This window comes from Neophocaena asiaeorientalis, unplaced genomic scaffold (assembly GCF_003031525.2).
Source record: "Neophocaena asiaeorientalis asiaeorientalis breed wild unplaced genomic scaffold, Neophocaena_asiaeorientalis_V1.1 scaffold251, whole genome shotgun sequence".
In the NCBI taxonomy this organism is placed as follows: domain Eukaryota; kingdom Metazoa; phylum Chordata; class Mammalia; order Artiodactyla; family Phocoenidae; genus Neophocaena; species Neophocaena asiaeorientalis.
In genome coordinates, this window is record NW_020173377.1 from 8,332,526 (window position 1) to 8,351,205 (window position 18,680).

At 36.4% G+C, this 18,680-nt stretch overlaps 1 protein-coding gene and 1 non-coding gene across 11 annotated transcripts in view; both read right to left on the reverse strand.

Annotated features, from left to right (window-relative positions):
- The window catches only part of FHIT (fragile histidine triad diadenosine triphosphatase), a 1,420,480-nt gene that overhangs the window by 876,154 nt on the left and 525,646 nt on the right, over nucleotides 1-18,680 (reverse strand). The gene's annotated exons all lie outside the window — the stretch shown is intronic.
- On the reverse strand, nucleotides 16,064-16,168 carry LOC112400635 (U6 spliceosomal RNA). The gene has a single exon (XR_003003441.1). It is a non-coding gene; the product is annotated as a U6 spliceosomal RNA (small nuclear RNA).

Below are 18,680 nucleotides of genomic sequence, written 5' to 3' on the forward strand. Positions count from 1 at the left end.
AATAAGTACTATTCAGAGCTCTCTGATTAGTCCTTTTGATGATCCCCTCTAACCTTGGTGTCACAAGACAGTACTCATCACTGTTTCTCCCAAAAGGTGGTGACAACTCACCGCATGACCACAGCTCTCTCCAGAGAAACTTTGTCTCTAATCTCCTCTTGACTCATATATTCAAAAGCCATGGAGCAGGCTCATGACATTCTACATATGGGATAGTTGGTCTTCTGATAGCTAGCTTACAGGTGCCTCAGTGGAAACTGAGACAAGAAGAGACCCATTCTAACATCCTGTTCCCTACCTGGCCCATATATACATGTGTGTATGTGATATTTTACATGCACTTCCTACAACAATTTCAACTGGTTAAGGGTGATTTAAGAGCCTTAGCACTCCCTAATTCAACAATAATCTCCAACTTTCACTGATCACTGCTGATTTGGGTGGTGGCCATCATCATAAAATATTTTATAACCAAAAACATACCTTGAGAATTTTCCAATTCATATGTTCTCAGATTAGAAAAAAATAAAACCTACTTGAAATATGTAGACTTAAAATAGCATGCCAACATATTCCTCATACATTAAATTACTCTCAAATTACTAGCTATTGGTGACATTCCTGATAGTGCCCTAGATTTTCAACTTTTACAAAAGCCCAGATGGTCAGAAAGATCTTTACCAAATTTGGATCATCTTTTTTAATAGAATGATTTAAAATATTTTTTAACAATCAGCTTAGAGTTGTATTTTTAAAAAGCTACTTAGTATTTTCAACTAAGAGAATATGTAATTACCAGAAAAAACTAGCAAATTCCTAGTGCTTATAACCTAAGGTGAGAAATAATGTGGACCAACAATGTAAAAAAGCATATATATATATGTATTTTTATACTTTTTAATCACAAAGTGAGAAAAGTGATATTAAATCTAGTTTTTCCATGTTCATCTGAAAGCATTCTGTAAACTGCCTAAGTTTTAAAAAAATAATTGTCTAATAGTTAAGTTATAGGTCTAATCATCAACCTTTACCTTGGGCTGTTGAAAAATAAAAAACTTTACATTTATTCACAATAAAATATAGATACTTTCAGATTCAACTCCATATAAGATTTTTTCATCTATTTATGCTCAAGGATCTACAACGACTAGATTAATGAGCCAAAAAGTACATTTTAAAGATTCTCTAAAAGGACCTTATGAAAAGTAGAATTTGATTATGTTTTGGGAGGAAAATTTCTTTAAACTAGAGGGAGTCAACAAATATGAAATCAGGAAAAAATATCCAGGTTTTTGAAAGGAAAAATACCTCACCAATGATCTTAGAAGGTGGATGGGTGTAGGGGTGAAATTACTTAATTACTCAGAATAATTAAAGCTAGAGGGTAAAGGTGGGAGAAAAACACATAAAATAATAGTTTCACTCACTTCACCTGGCCTTAATTTAAATCCGAACACTTTCCATTCCTGCATTACTCCAAACAATTTACCAAAAAAGAAAAATAATAGAGCAAAATATCCTTTTTAAGTAACGCAGAGCACATATAGCAAAAACTGCAATGCAATCATTCAGCAATTATGATGCTCTAGTTTATTTTTAAAATAGCTCAGCATTGCACGAAGTGGTCCTAGGTGCAGCAAGAGCTCTTCGTTTAATGCAACATTGATCTTCCCAGCAGCTTTCCTCTGCCACCTCTTATCTTTCTTTCATAATCCTATGTGGTCCTCCACAGAAATACCCCTTTAGGTATGAACACCCAGGAAAACACCTCCCCCTGCCCCCCTGTGGAGAGGCATGTAAAAGAGTCCAGTATCTTTACTTTCTGCAGAAGGCAGAAAATATTTCTTTTAGGGTAGCCATCCAATACCTGAGTGTTTTGATACTCCGCAGCAGGTAATTTAATTTATTTTTAGGAAGGATGAGAACTAAAAGCAGCACAAAGAGTAATAACGAATCAGGGGCTGGAATTTTCTCCAAAGTTAGAAACTATAGATATAAACTCCTGAAATCAGGAAGGGCCTCAGCAATGAGGAAATCATATTGCAAAGAGGGGAGTGAGATAGATGGGAAGTGATGTGCCTCCTAGAAGAATGGTTTCTCGCCCCTCAGTCGAGGGCTCTTTCCACGACTGCACTTTTTCCTTTGCCCTCTCCTTCTGCCCCTTGATCTCTCTGACAAATGCTCAAAGCCTCACTTAAAACAGCCCCCTAACAAGGGCTTGCCAAGGAAAGGCAAAGTTTGAGATACAGAGTCCAATTAACTGCCTCTGATTGCTGGATAACTCAAGTCTTCCGGAAGCTGACTCCAGCAGCATGTGTTATATATTTACATCCAACCCTTGTTCTAAAAATAACTCGACATGTTTTACAGAAATACACAAAATGCAACAAGCTAAAAATAAATACAATGGGGAATTATCACAAAGGGGGGAAAAGGATAGGAAAATCTAGCCTATTAAAAGCACCAATGGTAGGATCTTGTGGAAAGGGTAACAAAGTATCGATGTTCCAAAAGGAATCTCCTGGAGAAACTGTCTTATACCAAGAAAGCAATTTATACAACTGGTGGCTTAATAGCACATATTACAAGCAGTGCAATAATAGTGACCCATCAGAAATAAGTTGTGGATGAAAATGAAATGTTAGTAAGAGTTTGTGGGGAGGGATGAGGCACAAATTTTTCTTTTAATGTCTTAATGTGCAGGTTTTGGATTTCTGAAGCAAGTCATTCCTGAGCCTTGCAAGGTTAGAAAGAAAAAAATGGAAGTGAGAGGAAAGAGGAGAGAATTACAGAGTAGGGGGAGGCAGAGGGAACCACGACAGGATGATGTGAACCTAGGCATCATTTGTTAAAGAACCAAAAATAATTTATCACATAATTGGAGGCTCAAATTCATACCTGAACTTGAACTCAATTGCATTTTTGTTATGTTATAATGCAATACAGTGTATATCAATTGGCTCAGAATTTAAAATTGGAGCCCAATTACCTGTGTAAGGGAATCATAAATCCAACTTGTATTTTTCTAACAGGGTTAACAACTCATGATGCCCGCTTAAACTTGGGAGAATCAATTTTCTGAGCTTAAGAACAATTGCGCATTGGTATTTTTTCACCCTGGTCTACTGCCCCAGGTGGATATAGTGACTGGGGGAGGGTAGAAGCCTAAGGCAAAACTAACAAACACAGAGCATTGAATATACTCAAAAGCCAACCACAGGCAGGGGAAACCGGAGTGGGAGCACTTATGTGTAACAGGCAGCCAGAACCTGGACACCTGCTATTTGGTGAAGGAGTAAAAGCAAAACACTTCTACTGCTTTTCTAGTTCAGCAAAAATTTCCCTGGAGCTAAAGAGTAAGATGAAATACTAAGTAAGGGGAGAGCTTGAACTCCTGCTAACAGCACACCAGAACCAGGCCTGCCTGACTAAGGCCACAACTGCATGAAGCCTAGAGACTCCCCTCCCAGGGTGGTTTGTTGGCCTTCTGTTCAACTGGAAACATCTCAGGGAACACCGCCTGGAGGGAGGGGGTGGTGGAATAAAGCTGCGGCAATGGCGGCAGAAGTATCAGCTGGAACAGCCTTCACGGAGGACAGTTCAGCACTGCAGATGCCTGTGTCTGTATCTTATACACACCCAAACACAGATACTACACACACGTGTTATACATTTTGACACTGAAATTCCATTTCCATGAAATTCTGCTTGAGAAACAACTGAACCAGGTTGCAAAGATATACATAAAAGGTTCCTCATTTCAGCATTGCTTCTAAGTGCCAGAGTTGGAAGCAGACTAAAAGTCCATCAAAGGAGATGATTTAAGTAAATTTAAGCATTTCACCCTACAGAGTAATACTGTGCTAGAAATATAGATGATGCTGTAAAATTCTATGGACATGGCACACTGTAAGATAAAATTACAGAAGAGTGTTACTGGATATATCAATTCTCAGTATAGTGCATGTGTATGTGTCCACGGGTGAAGAAGAAAGTCTCGGAGAAAATGCCCTCACATATTAGTCAAGGTCATTACTGTGTGGTGGGATAAATGGTATTCACTTTCTCAAAAACCTTTTCCCGTGGTGTTGGATTTTTGAGTTTTAATTTTATAAAACTGGCAGGTGTTCCTTACATAATCTGAAAAAAATACTACAGTATTTTCTATTTTTGGATTTTTTTTTAAAGTAAGGAGAATAGGAGGAAGAGTAGCAATATATAGAAAAGGCAGAAGCCCACAAGGCTTTCCCTGCACAAAACACTAGCACCTGTCCCAAAATAGTTTCTGTCTTTACACAAAATTCCACTGACTGTACATTTTATTGCGGAGGGGAAACAAATGCAACAAAACAAATCATCTGTCCACCTTACCTTTTTTTCCTTCTGTGGGAAAAAAAAAAACCTCGGTCTGTACTATGCTTCTGAGAGCAAATGATGTCCCTCCAAGACCCAAAATACAGCTAGAAACCTCAGCAACTGTGCCTTTTACACCGGACTTGTTGGTTCCTCTGTTTTCTCACCTTCCAAATGGACATGTAAAACTGTTACTTCACAAAGCCAAGGTGCTCTTTTTAAAGCCCAGAAAATACCAAAGAAACATACCAATTAGAACACATGCTTCTCACTGAGTCATTTCTGTATCTTAGTTTCATTTGCTCTATGCCAGGGTAAGATATCTGCAAAGTCATAGCAAACGAACTAGAAGGACTTTTGAGACCATCCAATTCAATGCCCACATTTTTCACAAGAGAAAGCTCAGACCAGTCACCAAGTGAGTCAGGCAGGACTAAAACCGAGGGTCTGCCTCCCAGTCCGCTGTTTATCACTCATCTCTAATTTCAGTCAAAGATGCAGCTGTGTTTCCCCTTTCTAGAGAATCTGAATATTTCTTTAGCTAATGTTGACATAAATCAGACTTTGTGAGACAGAGAAACAGAGAGCAAAGTAACAAAATACACTGGCTTGCTTTTCCAGATGCATCTGAGAGAGAGTTTCAATAATGGAAAACACTTCATACATTGCTTTATACAGTCCACTCAGTTCTGTGATAGAGAAGGGTAAAAAGTTCAGAGGGAAAAACCATATGGGTCATCTGGTGACATTTTTTAAAAGTTTACTTTCAGAAGCGCATGATTTAAAGTGTTTTCCCCCTCAAAACCAAGCATATTCACTATAAAACACCTGGAAAATACAACAAAATATTAATAAGCAGAAAAAGGAAACATACCATACAATTCTACCAACAAAAGACAACCATAGTTAAAATTTTAGGATAGTTCCTTCTAGTTTTTTTTTTTTTCCTTTTTGAATGGTTGAGATCTTCATACATATACCATTTCCAGATTTTCTTTTCACCTAAATTACACTTAAGCATTTTAGTAGTTCATTAACAACTTATAAACATCATTTTAACGTATGAACAGTATTTTGTGGTATAGATATGCCAAATTTTATAGTTTTTTTCTTTATGTACATCATTAAGGGGTTTTCTATTATACGTAATACTATAATGAGCATTTGAAAAATAAACCGTGATCTTAATTTTCTGATTATTTTCTTAACTTTAATTCCTAAAATGAGGTTAAATATTATAAACATTTTAAAGTACCTGAAAGTTGGTACCAAATTTTGTTTTTTTTACGAAAAGTTCCTATCTTATAGTGCTTTTTCAATAATTACCAAATTTTAAGTCTTTGTTAATTTTATAGGTGACACAGATACCTGTTTTATTGAATCTCTCTGTCATTGAACAGTATCATATATTCATTACACATTGTGTTTCTCATTTGGAACATCTATTCTTGAGGTCTCTGCCCATTTATCTACTGCAGAAGAAGGGAAACATTTTGAATGAAGACATCCAATCATGTTTTCTTTAATAAATAAAATTAAAATAGAACTTTTAAGCAAGTTAATAGCCTTGCTGAATTCACTAAAGCCTAAGAAAACAAAGACTCCTGGCAAAATCAGTTAAGAGATGTAAAGAAAATAGCACAACACACTTTTTCCCCCTGAGTATATATTATTTGGGCTCCATCAAGTAAGTGATAAGTTTGTGCAGCTTTCTGTGACTGCTGATTCCAAGTGTCAGATTAACAAACAGTTGAAAATAAATGAAGAGCTGGAGCGTGTGGCATATGAAAATCACAAACTCTCTTTTTAAAAAGAATGTGCTCTGGTTCACACCGGTGGACTAAGAAAATTCATTTACCTCGTTTCTCACCCAAAGTACTTTCTAAATGATACTAAAGGAGCACAAAGGTGTAAACCCATAGCCACAAAGAGAACGGGAAGAAGCCGTTAGAAGGTGAGTGATTTCAATAAAAGTCTGTTGACTTACAAACCACAGCAAAGGAAACCACAAGCCAAAAGGGGGTTTCAGCAAAGGAGAAAACAGACCTGCCTGATACTACCCCAGAAAAACTCAGTTTTCAGAAATAGTGGGTAAAACAGAGGGTGGAAGAGGTGGGTAGAGCTGAAAAGCGGGGTATTAATTACAGGTCAGTATATGTAACATAGACTGCCCTCCCTCCTGGCTCTCCATGTGAGCTGGCCTGAAGCCACCACTAGGTTCAAGGCAGTAAAAACGTGTGTGGGGAGAAGTAGGACAGTTATCGTGGGTGTTAAAACCTCACTCTTGCAAGTCAAAATCCCCCCACCCCATTCCCATGCACACACTCTAAACTTTGACCCTTCAAGCACACCATTTACAAGATCAATCCACCTGTTGAAGGGCTTGCAAACAGCCCTTCTATTACCTCATTCTTTTACATATAACCACAGATCACTGGAAATCCAATACACCAAGAAAGGCCAGCACACTAAATAAAGTGAGCAAGCAAAATAGCAGAAAACACGACACCATGCAAATAAGACAATTTAGGGAATAGCAGAAAACACGACACCATGCAAAATAAGACAATTTAGGGAAAAGATACAAACTTAAAAAAGAAAACCTATTTAATACCCTCGAGAATCACTTGAGGATATTTGGTAACTACAAGACAAAAGCAGAGTTATATTTAAAAGGAATAATGAGATAAAAAAAAAGATCCCTTGGGAATTACATGATTACTTAAATAAAAAATTCAATAAATAGACAGCTTAATGGCAAACTTGAGAAATCTCCTAGACTATATACTAAATGTACAGTATGTGAGAAAAAATAAGATATATAGATGATTGATCCAGGAGATCTACATGTGGACTAACAGAAGTTTCAGAATGAGAAAAACAAAACTGGAGGGGAGGAAATTATCAAATAAATTATATAAGAAAATTTCCCAGAGCTAAGGGGACACATGAATCTTCGAAGTATAGGAATCTACTCAGTGTCAAGGAGAATGAACTGTGAAATGTTAGAAAACTGAGGTTAAAGAGAAATTCGTAATAGCCTCCTAAAAAGACCCTCCCCCTAAAAAGGTAGCCTACAGAAAAGGAAGGATCAGAGTAACATCAGATTCATCAGCAGCAGTGTTGGAATCTGATGATTCCAACATCAGATTTTTAGCTGGAATCACAGCTAAAAGACAGCAGTGAAAATGATTTTCGATACAAAAGTCCTATTCCCAAACTATCAATCATGTTTGAGGGAAAAATGAAAAACTGCAAGCTTGCAAGGACTCAGTTTACCTCCCATTCACTCTTTCTTGGAAAGTTACTAGCAAAATTTGGAGGTAAGTCAAAGAGAGAAAGCCCACTGGATCCAGCAAATGGTAAATCCAACTCTGGAGAGCAATATGGGAATCTCAGGCTAATTCTATCCAGCAGGTCTAGAAAACAATCTGTCTAAATGAGAGCAAAATGGAGATCTAATGAGAAAGAGGGAGAACCAATAGAAGAGAAAGTGCAAATATGAGTTTTGGAAAACCTGAAGATATGATGGAGGCACACACTCAGGAAAGGCAAGAGGACATCAGAAATTCCAATAAAATCAAGCACAGATAACTTTATAAGAAAAACTTAAAATATATATTACACACACTGAAAGATGGCATGATTCTGACAAAATGACAGAGGAAGAGAATCCATTTGAACCTGATTCTAGACACAGTCTCCTTTGTGTATCACAGGAGCTGTGACACTGAAACCATAGAAACCACTTGGGTCTGCGGTAAATAACTTAGCAAAGGGATTACCTGGTGGTGCAGTGGTTACGAATCCGCCTGCCAATGTAGGGGACACGAGTTTTATCCCTGCAACAAAGACCCAACAGAGCCAAGAATAAATAAATAAATTTATTAAAAAATAATTTAGCAAAGTCCTGATGATGCAAATCTTTTTCATTATAGTCAACTTTGGAAAAATCACAAAGAAAGACCTCTCTGGTGACAGAGAAAATGTAAATTAAACTTGACAATGCAAAAATAATGGTACAACTGAATGAGAACTGAAAGTGGAAGAGGGAAAAGAATAGTGGAGAAAGGGGTATGAATGCTCATATCTCATCTATGGTAAGGAGGTAAGAGATGCTGACTAGATTGATAGACCAGTGAAGAGAGATTTAAATGTGATTTAGAAGTGGCAAGACCAAAGATAACGGAAGCAACCTAAGTGTCCATCAACAGATGAATGGATAAAGAAGATATGATTCACACACACACACACACACACACACACACACACACACACAATGGAATGGACTTGGAGTGCATTATTTAGGCTAAGTGAAATAAGTCTGACAGAGAAAGACAAACACTGTATGATATCACTTATATGTGGAATCTAAAAAATAAAACAAACTAGTAAATATAACAAAAAAAGGAGGAGACACAGATACAGAGAACAAATAGTGGTTACCAGTGTGGAGAGAGAAGGGGGGAGGGGCAATATAGGGGTAGGAAATAAGAGGTACAAACTATTATGTATAAAATAAGCTACAAGGATATATTGTACAACACGGGGAAGACAGCCAATATTCTATAATAACTATAAATGGAGTATAACCTTTAAAAATTGTGAACCACTATACTGTACACCTGTAACTTATATAATATTGTATGTCAACTACACTTCAATTAAAAAATAAATTAATTAATTTAAAAAAATTATAAAAAGGAAGCGGCAAGACCAATGGAAGTGGACAATAACGTCATGTTAGTGGGAAAATGTGAAATGGTGATAGATAAATTCTCTTTCTTAGAAGAAAAGCAGTATATAACATGTAAAATTGATTTAAAAAATTAATTGGCAATATGGAGATAACGCCAGGAATGGGTTACAGCATTTAGGGAGGGCAATAAGAAGGGGAAAGGGTAGTTAGTGTTGGGAACTGTTCATTTTCGTATGTGTTTCTAAACTGTTTTATTTGTAAGCCATGTGCTGGTTATTGCTTTCATAAAAACAAAACAAAAAAGAAAGCTATGAAAGGAGCAAGTGCACCGTGACAAGCTCTTTTACTAAAAACAAAAATAAAAATTGAGCCTGGATGAAATGTTGTCTTCTGAGTCTCTGGATAACTCTGGAGGAATAGTGAATTTTGTATAACTGGATTTATTTATAAATTTATTTATAAAAAGGAAGGAGCAAATGCAGTGTATGGAAAAGAGACACATTTTTTTCCCAACAGAAAAATTAAGCATTCATTAGGACGTAATGACAGGATGACATTCTGGGGTTTGGAGGGTAAGCACATCCCCTTCATTACCAAATCAAAGATTTTCCAGTAGCAAGAGGGACTCTTTTCTCTCTCCTGGATTCTCCCTGCACACACCTCCTCCTTCCCCCACCCCACAAGCCCCTTCATGACCCTAAATAAAGATGAAAATTGAAAAGGTTCCCTAGTGCTAATTGCATGTTCTCTAATTTCTAATTTCCTCAAGATTGCTGCCTCCTGGCTGTTTCATATTAATATCCCCCAAAATGTACAGCAAGTTGCACATTTGAATACCCAGCTAGGTACATTTCCCAGGTTTTTTTGAATGGGCTAGTTGTGGGAAGGTTGGCAATATACTAGTGACTCGATGATGGTGCAGTAACGTTACCCACAGCCTGGGTAACATTACTGCACCTTGTGTTCACAGAGAAGGCTGGTTCTGAGTTCAATTACAATCGCTAGCAATTTAAACGATAGCTGCTGTACTAAAATCTAAAATAAATTGCTTTTCTCCAGAAGCCATGTAAGCTTTTGTACTGCAACTTAGCAGAGCTGCTGGTTTTATCTCATCTGAAATTCAAACAGGGTATAAAAGCTGGGCCTCTGAACTCCTGTTTTTACCCTGAACAGCATTCTTCTACATTCTAGGGCTCTCCAAAATTTCTATCCTGGAACCAGGTTTATAGGAAAGCAACATACTATTTCCATTTTTTATGCAACTCATCATTTGGTTTTTGTTCTTCTATTTCAACCTCACACTTTGGGCTGTTTTGAAAGAACTGTATTACTGGGGGCAAGATTTTTTCTCCCCATTTTGATGGCTAGAAAGCTTCTCTGCCAACATGGGCCAAGCCAAGCGTGGAGACATCGGCACCCAAATGATTGCATGTACCTCTGCAATTCTGTTCAAATTTACCTCCTTCCCTTCTATCCATGGGAAGAGGAAAGAAACAGCCAGTGCTCAGAATCTGAAGTAGAAATTCTGCCTTTCCCTACCCTCACTTCCCCATGAGTTTTGCCCCAAAGTCCATGGACTCAAGCTCACAACTATTTCCCCTGAGCACATTCAGACCCAGTGGCTCTGAAGGGACACAGCTGCCTCGGCATTTCTCTGATAGAGATGGCTTCTGACCCTTAGATGTCTTTCCACAAATGCAATTAGAATAGTTCCCAATGTTCACTACATTCTTTCAGATTTAACAAGGCAACATAATTAACACTGCTATTTTTCTGCCAGTCAACAAGAGAAAATTGCCCTTCCAAGAGATTTTTCATGTTTACAAAAATGATCCATTAATATGTTTCCCTTTCAGATATTTTTCTTCTATTGAGGTTGAAAGAGCTTGGTTTGGGGTATGCTATATGGCGTGTACTCAGCAGCATTTCTCTGAAAGGGGAAATTTCTTTATGCCCATCAAAAATAACAACCAGAAAAAAAAAAGAAAAAAACAAAATGAACACTTTAGACCAATTCAGATTCAAACTTAGAGCCACTGTGAAGTCAAGGAAGTTCTATTTCTTTCTATCACATGCACAGAGCCATGCCAAGGGGGTAGATGTAATGTCCCTATTGAATCGTGTGAATCCCGCAGTTCTGTTGTAGGAATTCTCTGAGCTTTGATAACAAGAGACTAAGTATACTGGTTCTCCACCAGGATCCTTAGGGGGAACTAGGAAATGGAGTGGGGGAGGGTGCTTTTTTCAATGTCCCAGTAATTGGGGGACAATACTGATATCTGGGGGACATTCTAAGTGTTGCTGCAAGTTCTGCAGTGTGTTATCTCCACACAACATAGAATAGAACTGCCTAGAGAAGACAAAATGAGCTCATTGCCCTGGGTCCCGTGTTTTCTCATTTTGCAAACCCTGGGCTCCTGACAATCAGTAACTGAAGGAATCAACTAGTGGTTTAAAGAAGGTATTGATTCAACAAATACATATTAAGTTCCTCCTATTGACAGTACAATTAATGCAATATATACATCAGACCATAATCTCCCCTCTAAGGAAGCTTAAAATGTCATTTTCTCCATAAAGTCCTTCCTAATGACCTCAGCTATAACTAATCTTTAGGTAAAGAAAGAAAATAACCTATTAGGGTTGTGGATACTGGAACTAAAACTTCTTGGGTTCTAATACAGATTCTGCCACTGACTAGGCTTGTGACCTTGGACTGGTTGCTTAATCTCACTGTGTCTTGGTTTCCTCATTGGAAAATGGGGATAATATTGCTGTTTGGGGATTAAATGGAGTTATTAATGATATAAAGTCATCAGAACAGTGCATGACACATAGTGAGTGCTCAAAAAGCACTTACTATGGTATATATATTTATAATTTTTAAAAAGAGTTTTATATACATAATTTTAATTGAAATCATGGTTGAGATAATTGCAGGTTCACATGCAGTTGTAAGAAATAATACAAAGAGATCCTGTGTATATTTTATCCAGTTTCCTCCACTTTGAAAAACCATAGTATAATAGCACAACTAGGATTTGACATTAATACAATACACCAATCTTATTCAGAATTCCCCCAAATCCCAGTTTTACTTGTACTCATTTCAGTATATGTGTGTGTGTTTGTGTATGTATTAAGTTCAATACAATTTTATAATCTGTGCAGGTTCGTGTATCCACCACCAAGGTCAAGATACTGAGCAGTTTTATCACCACAAGGATCCTTCATGTTGTGCCTTTATTACCTCACCCACCTTTCACTCGGCCCTCCCTCACCTCCATCCCTAAGCTCTGGCAATCACTAATCTGTCCTCCATTTTGTCATTTCAAAAATGTCACTTAAATGGAATCAAAAACTATGTAATCTTATCACTTATATGTGGAATCTAAAATATGATACAAATGAACTTATTTACAAAACAGAAACAGACACACAGACATAGAAAACAAACTTCTGGTTACTAATGGGGAAAGAGAGCAGGGATAAATTAGGAGTTTGGGATTAGCAGATACAAACTACTATATATAAAAATAGATAAACTAGGTCCTACTGTATAGCACAGGAAACTATATTCAATATCTTGAAACAACTTATAAATTTAAAAGAATATGAAAAAGAATATATATATACATACACACACATATATAGCTGAATCACTTTTCTGTAACACCAGAAACTAACACAACATTGTAAATCAACTATACTTCAATTTTTTAAAAATTGAAAAACAAGAAACCCTAAAAAATAAAATATATAATTTATTGGGATTGGCTTTTTTCATGCAACACGACTCTGGAGAATCACCCAAGTTGTTGATTGTATTAATAGTTCGTTCCTTTTGATTGCTGAGTAGAATTCCATGGGTACCACAGTTTATTTAACCACTCATCTGTTAAAAACATCTGGGCTACTTCCAGATTTTGGCTACTATGAATGAAGCTGTTATGAATATTTATGTACCAGTTTTTATGTGAACATGAATTTTCATTTCTCTGAGATAAATGCTCAAGAGTGCAACTGCTGGGTCATATGGTAGTTGTATGTTTAGTTTTGTAAAAAACTGCCAGATTTGTTTCCCAGAGTGGCTGTACCATTTTACATCCCCACTAACAAAGTACGAGTGAACAGTTTCTCTGCATCCTCACCAATATTTGGTGTTGTCATTATTTTTTATTTTAGCCATTCTGATAGATGTGAAGTGATAGCTCATTATGGTTTTGATTTGCATTTCTCTGATGGCTAGTGATATGGAATATCTTTTAGTGTGCTTATTTGCCATCTGTACATCTTCCGCAGTGAAATGTCTGCTCATGACTTGTGCCCATTTTCTAATAGGATTGCTTGCTTTTTTAATGTTGACTTTTAGGAGTTCTTTACATATACTAGATACTAGTCCTCTGTGGAATATGTAGTTTGTAAATGTTTTCTTCTAGCCTATAGACTGTCTTTTCATTCTCCTTACATGGCTTTCACAGAGAAAAATTTTAATTTTGTTGAGGTCCAATCTATCTATTGTTCCTTTTATAGATTTATGCTTTTGGTATGAAGTCTAAGAATTCTTTGCTTAAACTCAGATCCCAAGAAATTTCTCTTATGTTTATTTTTTCTAAAATTTTTGTAATTTTACACTTTATGTAAGTCTGTAATCCATTTTGAGTTAATTTTTGTATAAGGTATGAGGTTTAGATGTTATTTTTTTGCCGATGGATGTCTAATGCTCCAATACCATTTGTTAAAAGGCTGGGCTTCCTTCATTGAATTGCTTTTGCTCCTTTGTCAAAAATCATCTGAGCATGTGTGTGGATCTATTCCTGGGTCCTCCATTCTGTTCCATTCCATCCCCTGCCAGTGCCACATTGGCTTGATTACTATGGCTATATAGTTAGCTTTAGTATTGGATAGAGTGAGTCCCCCCTACTTTATTATTCTTTTTTAAAAAAATATTTATCTATTTATTTATTTATGGCTGTATTGGGTCTTCGTTGCCGTGAGCAGGCTTCTCATTGTGGTGGCTTCTCTTGTTGCAGAACACGGGCTCTAGGTGCGAAGGCTTCAGTAGTTGTGGCTCGTGGGCTCTAGAGTGCAGGCTCAGTAGCTGTGGCACATGAGCTTAGTTGCTCTGTGGCATGTGGGATCTTCCTGGACCAGGGATAGAACCCGTGTCCCCTGCATTGGCAGGCAGATTCTTAACCACTGCACCACCAGGGAAGTCCCATACTTTATTATTCTATGCTATGATTGTTTTAGCTATTATAGGACCTGTGTCTTTACATATAAGTTTTAGAATAAGCTGGATGGAATTTTGTTAGGAATTGCATTAAACCTTAGATCAATTTGGGGAGGACTTACGTCTGTACTATGTTGAGACTTCCAACATTTATTGGAAGGTCTTCTTTGACTTCTTTTATCAGTATTTTGTAATTTTCAGCATACAAATCCTGTATGCATTTTGTTAAGTGTATATCTAATATTTCATTTTCTTTGGAACAGTTGTAAATGGTATTGTGTTTAAAATTTTGGTTTCTGCATGTTCCTTGTTAGCACATAGAAATACAATTAATTTTGTGGATTAATTAATTGCTGAACTCACTTATTAGTTCTGGGAGATTTTTGTTGTTGTTGTAGATTCCTAGGGATTTTCTAGGTAGAAAATCCTGTCATCTGCAAATAGAGCTAGTTTTATTTTATTCCTTTCCAATCTGCATGCCACCTATTCCTTTTTCTTGCTGTATTACAGTGGCTAGAACTTCCAGTACCATATTGAATAGAAGTAATGAGAGTGAACATCCATGCGTTGTTCCCAATATCAGGGATTCTTTTTTTTAAATTAATTTTTATTGGAGTATAGTTGGTTTACAATGTTGTGTCAGTTTCTGCTGTAGAGCAAAGTAAATCAGCTATACATATACATATATCCCCTCTTTTTTGGATTTCCTTCTCATTTAGGTTACCACAAAGCATTGATTAGAGTTCCCTGTGCTATACAGTATGTTCTCATTAGTTATCTATTTTATACATAGTATAAATAGTGTATATATGTCAATCCCAGTCTACCAATTCATCTCACCCACCCCCACCCCCACCCCCAGGATCCATACATTTGTTCTCTACATCTGTGTCTCTATCTCTGCTTTGTAAATAAGATCATCCATACCATTTTTCTAGATTCCACACACATGCATTAATATATGATATTAGTTTTTCTCTTTCTGACTTACTTCACTCTGTATGACAATCTCTAGGTCCATCCACGTCTCTACAAATGACCCAATTTCGTTCCCTTTCATAGATGAGTAATATTCCATTGTATATATGTACCACATCTTCTTTATCCATTCATCTGTTGATGGACATTTAGGTTGTTTCCATGTCCTGGCTATTGTAAATAGTGCTCCAGTGAACACTGTGGTACCTGTGTCCTTTTGAATTATGGTTTTCTCTCAGTATATGTCCAGGAGTGGGATTGCTGGGTCATATGGTAGTTCTATTTTTAGTTTTTTAAGGAACCTCCATACTGTTCTCCATAGTGGCTGTATCAATTTACACTCCCGCCAACAGTGCTAGAGGGTTCCCTTTTCTCCACACCCTCTCCAGCATTTGTTGTTTGTAGATTTTTTTGATGATAGCCATTCTGACCGGTGTGAGGTGATACCTCATTGTAATTTTGATTTGCATTTCTCTAATAATTAGTGATGTTGAGCATCTTTTCATGTGCCTCTTGGCCATCTGTATGTCTTCTTTGCAGAAATGTTTATTTAGGTCTTCTGCCCATTTTTGGATTGGGTTGTTTTTTTGATATTGAGCTGCATGAGCTGTTCATATATTTTGGAGATTAATATTTTGTCACTTGCTTCATTTGTAAATATTTTCTCCCATTCTGAGGACTGTCTTTTCATTTCACTTATGGTTTCCTTTGATGTGTAAAAGCTTTTAAGTTTAATTAGGTTTCAATTTGTTTATTTTTGCTTTTATTTTCATTACTCTAGGAAGGGGGTCAAAAAAGATAAAAATATGGAATGCTTCACGAATTTCCATGTCATCCTTGGGCAGGGGCAATGCTAATCTTCTCTATCGTTCCAACTTTAGCATATGTGCTGCTGAAGCAAGCACTCAGGGATTCTCTTTATCAAGTTGAGGTAATTCAACTCTATTCCTAAACTGCCAACAATTTTTATTATAAATGGATGCTGGATTTTGTCAAATGCTTGTTCTGGGTTAATTGATACGATCATATCATTTTTCTTCTTTAGCTTGTTGATATAGTAGATTACATTGATTCATTTTAAAGTACTCAACCATCCTTGCATACCTGTATTAAATCCCCTTTGGTCATGGTACATAATTCTTTTTACACATTGTTGTACTTGATTTGCTAATATTTTGTTGAGTATTTCTGTGTCAAAGTTCACAAGAGATATTGGACTGGAATAGTCTTTCTTCCTCCCTCCCTCCCTCCCTTCCTTCCTTTTTGTGGTCTTTTACTAGGCTCATAAAATGAGTTGGGAAATGTTCCTACCTCTTCTATTTTCTGAAAGAGATTATGTAAAATTGGTATTAATTCTTTTCTAAACATTTGGTAGACTTCTCCAGTGAAACTGTGTGATCCTGAGGAGTTCTTGGGGGGAAACTTTTAAGTACTAACTCAATTTCTTTAATCGTTACTCAAGCTGTCCATTTCATCCTGGCTGAATTTAGTTGGTTTATAATTTTTGAAAAATTGATCCCTTTCTTCTAAGTAGCTGACTATGTGAATATGAAATTGCTCACAGTGTATCCTTATTTATTTTTTAATGATTGTAGGATCTGTATTTATATCCCCTATTTCATTTCTAATGTTGGCAATTTTGTTATTGTCAGCCTTGCTAATCATTTATCAATTTTATTAATTTTTTAGAATAACCAACTTTTTGCTTCATTGACTTTATATTTTTTCCTGTTTTAAATTTTATTGATTTCTGCTTTTACCTTTATTATTTCTTTCTGTCTGCTTGCTGTTGGTTTATTTTTCTTTCTTTTTTATACTTGAGGTAGGAACTTAGGTTATTAGGTTATTAATTTGAGAACTTTCCTCAATTCTAATATCGTATTTAGTGGTATAAATATCCATCTCAGCACTGCTGTAGCTGCAGCTTACATATTTTGATATATTGTATTTTCATTTTCATTCAGTTCTATGTATTTTTAAATTTCCTTTAAGAGTTACTCTTTGACCTATGTTTAGAACTTTTTTTGTGATCTTCTTGTAATTGATTTCTAGTTAGATTTTATTATAGTCAGAGAACACATTCTGCATGATTTCAATTTTTAAAACTTAAAGGGTTTTTTGTGACCCAAGACAAGGTGTATTTTGGTGAATGATGCATGAGTGCTTGAAAAAAATGTATATTCTGCTATTATTGGATGGAGTGTTCTATATATGTCAATTAGATACTATTAGCCAATTGTGATGCTCAGATCTTCTATATTCTTGCTGATTTTCTGCATAGTAGATCTATCTATTGTTGAGATGAGGCACTGGAGTCTCTAACCACAGTTGTCAATTTCTCTATTTCTCCTTCAACTCTGTTAGTTGGGTTGTTTGTTTTTGTTTGTTTCTTCCCCATGTACTTTAAGGCTCTATTGTTTGGTGTGTATATATTTAGAATCATTAAGTTTTCTGGGTGGGTTGATGCTTTCATCATTACATAATATCTCTGTTTGTCTCTGATATTTTCTTTGCTCTGAAGTCTACTTTTATCACATATTAATATAGTCTCTCCTGCTTTTTGAAAATTAATAATTGTATGGTGTACTTTTTTCTATCCTTTTTCTTTCAACTTACCTAATCATTGACTTTGAAGTGAGTTCCTCATAAGCAGCATATAGTTGGACTGAGTTCTTTTATCCACTCTGTCACTCTTTATCTTTCAATGAATGATTTAGATGATTTACATTTAAGATCATTATTGATATGTTAGCACCTCAGTCTATTATCATATTACTTGTTTTCTATTTCTTTCCTCTGGTTCTCATTCCCCTTATTGGAGGGATCAGACTTCTCTGATGTTGCCAGCAATACTCCCATTCAATCAGGAAAAAAAATCAACCTCCCTGGGCTTCCCCCTGTCATTGGGTTATGAGTTAGGAAACACCTGGTCTGGGTGGCTTCTTCTCTTGGGAGGGAGGACTCTAGATACCCTGCTACTATGCTGTTCCTCTAGTCCTGAAGTCTCAAACCAGCTCAACTTTTTCTTACCACCTTTCAGAATTCTCATTTGGTTGCCTCTTGCTTCATTTCTAGAGTTCATAGTTGTGCTTAGGAGGAGGAGCAGGAAAAATGGGTCTACATCATCTTTGCTGGGCCAGAATCTCTGCTTACTATATTTTTAATTGTATGTTTCCATTCAAGTCTCTAATGACCCTTAACCCTTTCTGACCTTCTACTTATTTGTGTACATCCACAGATTCTAAGATTTGAAACGTCTTGAGAATTTCTCTTTGTATATTTTACAGTGCCTTGAACATAGTGGGTTCTCCCTATGGATGAATAAATGAACGCTTATGTATATTTTCTTTGGGGCTATACAGTGGAGTAGACCTACATGTTAAGTGCCCACCCCTGTAAATGGACACAGGACTAACA